Raw genomic sequence first — 6,455 nt, 5'->3', positions numbered from 1 at the left:
GAGGGAGGGGGGGGGGGTGAAAAAAAACAAAAACAAACACAAAATGCACAGTAAAATATTATTACATAGATTTTGCTAAATGAGAGATGAATTTGTATCCAATTGTGTCACTAGTTTGCTTGATAACTGTCTGCTAATGATGACTGGTTCTGCTGCAATCCCTTCCTGTAACGATTGCTACAATTTGAAAGACAAAAGCGGTAAGCCACACTGGGCAAAGCAAAGAAAAAAGGTATTTTATGCACCATATAACCATTTAGCATGCCCTGTGGGAACACGGACAATATCATTTACATACCTGAATTCTAATCAGATGGCACTGTTAACATCTGCTGAAATCCTGGCAATTAACTCTCCATTTGAAGTCAAAGCTGATCACCACACATCTTTATTCACCTTTAAAAAAAATTACAAAATAAAAACTGCATAAATACAAATGACTATACAGACAAAGGCTGACAATTGTTTTATATTTCACCATTCACCTAAATGGATTTACAGGGTTGTGAAGCCCAATTTACACTGGACATAATCGAAAGGTGCCCATACACCTTACGATTATCGGACGAAACTTTTTGTCCGATGATCAAATAGGCAGCCCCATCCTGCCCCGATGAACGCAAGATTAATTTAGCCGTAATTAACGAAAGGCACCTGGACGAAATGCGGTAATTGATTTGCCGTATTTTCGTTAGCGCAAGCACAGTGTAGATCGTACGACTTTTGACGGACGGAAACGCCAGCAACCTTACGACAATCGTACGATCTAGCAAAGTTTTCAAACATGCTTGGCCGTCAAAAGTCGTACGATTGTACAGTACTGTCGGTCGGACACTGCAATGCACACATACGATTGTCGTACGAAAAGTCGATCACATACGAAAATTGCCCCATAATCGTAAGGTGTATGGGCACCTTAAATCTCTCCTTTCTAAATAGGATTTCTGGAGAGACCATTGGTATTTTTGTTTTTAGTGCCCACCAATTACTTAAACAGAATTATAATCACCTTACGTGATGCGCACAAGCTCCCTCGCCAGCCACCAACATGTATACTCCTCGGCTGCATCTAGTGGCCATTATTGCTGTAAATCTCATTTGCATAGCTGTTTGCTGTGTGAACAGTTTATAAAACAACCTCTAAGGCTCTGTTCACACCTAGGCGTATCGAATATGCGCGTTTGTCGCGCGTTCCAACCGCGATTAGTAGTTTAAAAAACGTGCAACAAACGCGCGTTTCCGAGGGCTACTTGGCTGTATCCCAATGGAAACGCGCGACAAAAACGCCACAAAAGAAGCTCATGTACCTTTTCAGGCGTAGGCCGTTTTGTAGAGCGTTCAGACAGGCTGAAATACGGCAAGGTGTGAACCATACCCATAGAAAACAATGGGATTTTCATGTTTGAGCGTTTTGTAGAGTGTTCGTAGAGCGTTGAACGCGCTACAAAACGTACAGGTGTGAACCAGGCCTAAGTGTTTAATTGGTTAAGGCCTCTGATATTGAACTTTAAAGTTACACTAAACTCATGATTTAAATCTTAAAAATGCATTCAAGTACCTCACCTAGTAACAAAATGTAACTTATTTGTGTATCACTCAGCTATAGATCCTCAAATCATCTCAGAATTGGTGCTGACACTGTCCTTCCTTCTGGAGGGAGGCTACTTTTGTTCCCCATGGTCCCTGTGTATGTTGTAAAGTAGCCACCACTCCCGTGATGGACTACAATCTCACGTTCAGTTTACTAATGTGTATTGAAGTTATAGTCTATCACAGGAGTGAGCTTGGAGCAGTGGCTACTTTACAACACACCATGGTGAACAAAAGCAACCACCCTCCAGAAGGAAGGACAGTGTCGGCATGAATTTAGAGATGATTAGAGGATCTACAACCGAGTGATACACAAATAAGATACATTTTTGTTCATTATTAAAAAGGTACTTTAATGTATTTTTAAGATTTAGCTCCTGAGTTTAGTGTCACTTTAATATTGCAATGAATGTAGACTGCCCTAATATTTTTGGCTGTGTAATTTTCTTTGTAATCCATATGTGGTTTAGCAAGCATGCAGTAGTGTTTTCTGCACATAACAGGAATGAGTCACAAGATACCTGCATGATAAAAGGGGTGTGGGGGGTGGAAATACACCCCCTCTCCTTAATTCATGGCACATCAGGCTACAAATCAACAGAGTACCTCTGCACACTGCAAGAGATTTTAGCGAGAAAAAAATAAAATAAATTAAACATCCTGTCCACAAAGAGGAAACATAGGAACTGAAAGTCTGTCATTTGATTAAAGTTTTTATATAGTCTTATGATCTTGTAGCCATGTGTCTCGTTTAAGTTAGGAAAGCACCGAAGATGACTCCTAACAGATGACTGAAGAGAACTTTTTTTTTTTATGATTTTCTTTTTTTAGCCAAGGATAGGTTTAACGTTTTGAACCTATCCTTCCAGAAGAGAAGTGTAATCTTTTCTAAAATGAGCAAAGTAGAACATGGAAGATGCTTTTTTCTAGTTACAATGGCAACACTCCATTTTAGTGAGGTTATATTTAAACACAAGCAGTTCTCCTCAGTACAAAGAATGCATTACACCAACTTAAATGTGTCTATGTGCACAACAATCTAACCACAAATGCACTTACAATTGCAGATATACCTTCTGCACACAGAATCATGACATGGGTAACTAGATGAGGTTTACCAATTCTCAAGACCACACACATTTTACTACAAAGCAGGTGTGTGCTGGTAATGTGATGTAGGTCTTAATCATTTATTTACCCCATAAAGGACCCTTTCACTGCCAAATGCCTTCTTTTTCCATTTTTTCATTTCATGTACACATGATATAAATCCACATTTTAGGCCTGAAAAATTACTTCAAACCCCCAAAATGTTATATTTTTTCTGAAAGCCAACACCCTGTACAGTAAAATGGTGGCAGTTGCAAATTTTTATGTTGCACGATATTGGCACAGCTCCTTATCAAACCCCAAAATTTAGTTTTTGTAAAATATAAAAGAGGAGGTTACGACGAGTAAATAGATAACCAACATGCCCAGGTTAAAAATTGCCCGTAAAATAACAAAAAAATAAAGTACCCCAAAAAGTCCATAGACGACACTTTGAAAGCCCCTACAGGTCATCAGAGATCTGCATAAATATTTGCCCTAGAATTATTGCTCTCACTCTGTCATGCGCAGTGATACCCGACACTTGTAGTGCAAGCAACGTTTTCGTACGTAGGAGCACCAAACGCGCGTTTGCGTGAATGCACGTGTGCTCGTGGGGGCGGGGGACGGCACCTAACCAGAAGCCGATTAAATCGATGATTGAAAAAGTTGACAACTTTTTCAATCATCGATTAATCGGCTTCTGGTTAGTTGGCCCTGTTCACACGCCGCACCTCCTCCCCACCTCACGCTAGCCGCTGCCAGACCCGCCCGCATCCACGCTCCACCTCCTCTTCGCCCTCCCACATCCACGATTGGCACAGGGACGTGGGGAGAAGTAATGAGGAGCAGGTGTGGGGGGGATGACAATCGCCGATAGACAGGCCCTATCTCAGAAGCAAGTTGCTGGAAGACTGCTCAGGTAAGCCTGCACTCCTCACCTGGTGCTCTATAATGTATTGCTGGGATTTGTATTCCTCTATAGCTGATGGTACATTGTGCTGTATATTATACAGAGGACTACAAATCCCAGCAATAGTACATTATACACTGTATGTATAATGTACTATTGCTGAGATTTGTTGTTGTATCCCTCTATAGCTGGTGGTATTCTGCATTGCGCTGTATAGAGCACTACAAATCCCAGCAATAGTACATTATACAGTGGTGCAATGCCTAATACCACTAGCTATAGAGGACTACAAAACCCAGCAATAGTACATTATACAGCGCAATGCAGAATACCGCCAGCTACAATGTATTGCTGGCATTTGTTGTATTCCTATATAGCTGGTGGTATTCTGCATTGCGCTGTATAATATATTATTGCTGGCATTTGTTGTACTCCTCTGTAGCTGGTGGTATTCTGCATTGTGCTGTATGATGTACTATTGCTGGGATTTGTAGTCCTCTATAGCCGGTGCCATTCTGCATTCATTGCTATATAATTTTACACTTTTCATTTCACTATATTGCACACCACACTTTTTTTTTTCTTATTTACTTCTACCGGTCCAAGCTTGCTCCTGTGATGGACTACAATCTCAATACAAACTAGTAGTCCCATCACTGGAGCCATTTTTTAAAATGTATTTTATTTTTTATCCGATAAACCGATTAAGCGAACTCAATAAATCGACTAACTAATCGATTTTGAAAATAATCGTTAGCTGCAGCTCTACTTAGATAGCTTATTGCTTGGCTTCAGGAGCCCAGCACTGACAGCTATAGGACTGGAAGTGATGCAATCTGCATTGCTCCCGGTCCTATAGAGCAGGGAGTTGATTAGTGAAGGAAAGTTCACCACTCTCCGGAGCCCCGGGAAACACGGCGGAAGTGTCGGGCAGGGGGAGGGGCACTTTACCAGCCCATAGAAGCGATCTGGGGGCAGCTGAGCTGCCAGAATGGCTTCTATTGTAAAGCCAACAGCCAGCTTCACAATTGAAAAAACAGAGACCTAGCGGCTTTAGTCTGTTGGCCTGCTGCCAATGACGTACTATGTATGTCACTGTTCGCAATAGGGTTAGAGCATGTATAGCCAAAATGTATTTTTTTTTTATTTGTTTTCGATAGAGTAGGAATGGATTAGAAGTTCTGTCAAGTTTTTACAGTGGTATATATCTCTGCTGGTGACCATTGTCATTGAGGCAAAAAATTATGTGAAATCCAAAATTTTAGTCATCACCAGAAAAAGAAGCCAGAGGAAATACTGCAATGGGGACACCCGTTATGCTAACAACTGTTGGTGAAGATAAACACAGGTTCACCTCAAGGCCAGAAAATAAAACAATTGTTTTCTATGTGCTCTGTTCACACCACAACGCTGCCTTGAGGTGGGTCATGTGTAAAAATGTATACATGCTGTATTTTCCGCAAATTTTTAAAGCTCAGCTGCAGTCACTATTGGTCACCACACCATTGCAGCGAATAGAGATGAATGAAATGTCATTTTGTGACATTTCAATAAAGTTGTTTTTTTAAACAATGCCCTGCCAGTGTAAGAATGTTAGGCATGGCTCCCCCCTTTCACATCAGCCAATAGCGTGCATGCTAAAACAGCTCATTTTAGCATGCAGGCTGATGTATACAAGCTCTTAGAGAGAAATTCCCCTCACTTTATTAATCTCCGTTCACACCAAGGCATAAGCGTTTTAGCGCAAAGTTTTGCCCATTTTTACAAGCGTTACACACGCATATAGAAAAATGCAGGTTTTATTGAGCAGATTGAAATGCATTGTGGTAAAGTACGCACAAATGCGTAAAAATGCACACAGAAATGTGCAACGCGTTTGCGTTTTCAGTCACTTCCATTGACGTCTATGCAGCCAAACGCACTTTAAATCGCCTGAAAAAAGCTCATGTACCTTTTCCAGCGTACTGTGTTTTACAGCTTGCAACAAAAAAACTCTCAGGGGGCTGGGGCATAGGTTGGGAGATGGGGGTGGGGGGGCTGGGGGACAGGTGCTATACAGTATCTACAATAAAAGAACTACAGACTCATAAGTTCTGGTCTGCAGAATTACAAGCTCCAAAATAGATTCTTTGAAAAAAAAAACAAAAAAACAATACATGCAATATGTGCAATACATTATAAACGCAGAGTAGGCGTTACATTTTCAAGTTTGATTAAAATATACCTTTCTACCTCGTTCCTCTCTAAGGGAATATATGTGATGAATTAGCACACTTCAGTATTTTTATTATTGGTTTACATTTTTAATATATCCAGGCAAATCAAACACAACTGCAAATATATTTCTCTTCCGTCTCTTGCTGCCCTCTGAGAGCTGTACTGGGAATCATTTCAATTCCCAATAACAGTTCTCTTCTGACACAGAGTTCCCTGCATTGGGGGTTACATCAAAGAACGCATCAATAGCATCCCCCGAGACATACATGCTTCCCAATCTAATTTATGAGTGGCTGGCAGAAATCTGCAGGGATGGCTTTTTTCATACAACATTGGAAAACATTCCAGCTTTTTTTCTCTTTTCACTCCTCTCTTGATCCCTCTGAATGCTTCCGTACAGGGCTGGAGAAATGCTAGTCACCATGGAGACTAAAAAACTTCCCTGGTGACCAGGAAGTCATGCCCAGGACCCATAGGTAGCAAGTATCACATCTCTTAAAAAAAAACTAAGATTTGGCAGCACCAGAAGCTATACCACAAGCTCACATGTAAAAAATGTAAGCACATACTGAGAATGCTGTCCCCAAAATAAAGTCAAGCAGAGGGCATAGGACTTGTCCCTAGTATTGCCTGCAGGCTCTGTGCA

At 40.9% G+C, this 6,455-nt stretch overlaps 1 protein-coding gene across 1 annotated transcript in view; it reads right to left on the bottom strand.

Annotated features, from left to right (window-relative positions):
- USP49 (ubiquitin specific peptidase 49) overlaps positions 1-6,455 on the bottom strand; it is a 58,859-nt gene that overhangs the window by 27,149 nt on the left and 25,255 nt on the right. Inside the window, exon 2 of the mRNA XM_018576781.1 lies at positions 299-396. The gene's annotated coding sequence lies outside the window, so the exon portion shown is untranslated. The remainder of the gene's footprint in view (positions 1-298; positions 397-6,455) is intronic.

The sequence above is a fragment of the Nanorana parkeri genome, unplaced genomic scaffold, assembly GCF_000935625.1.
Source record: "Nanorana parkeri isolate BGI_ZX_2015 unplaced genomic scaffold, ASM93562v1 scaffold77, whole genome shotgun sequence".
NCBI classification, from domain to species: Eukaryota; Metazoa; Chordata; class Amphibia; order Anura; family Dicroglossidae; genus Nanorana; species Nanorana parkeri.
Note: the sequence above shows the minus strand (reverse complement) of the source record. Positions and strands in the feature narration are given on the sequence as shown.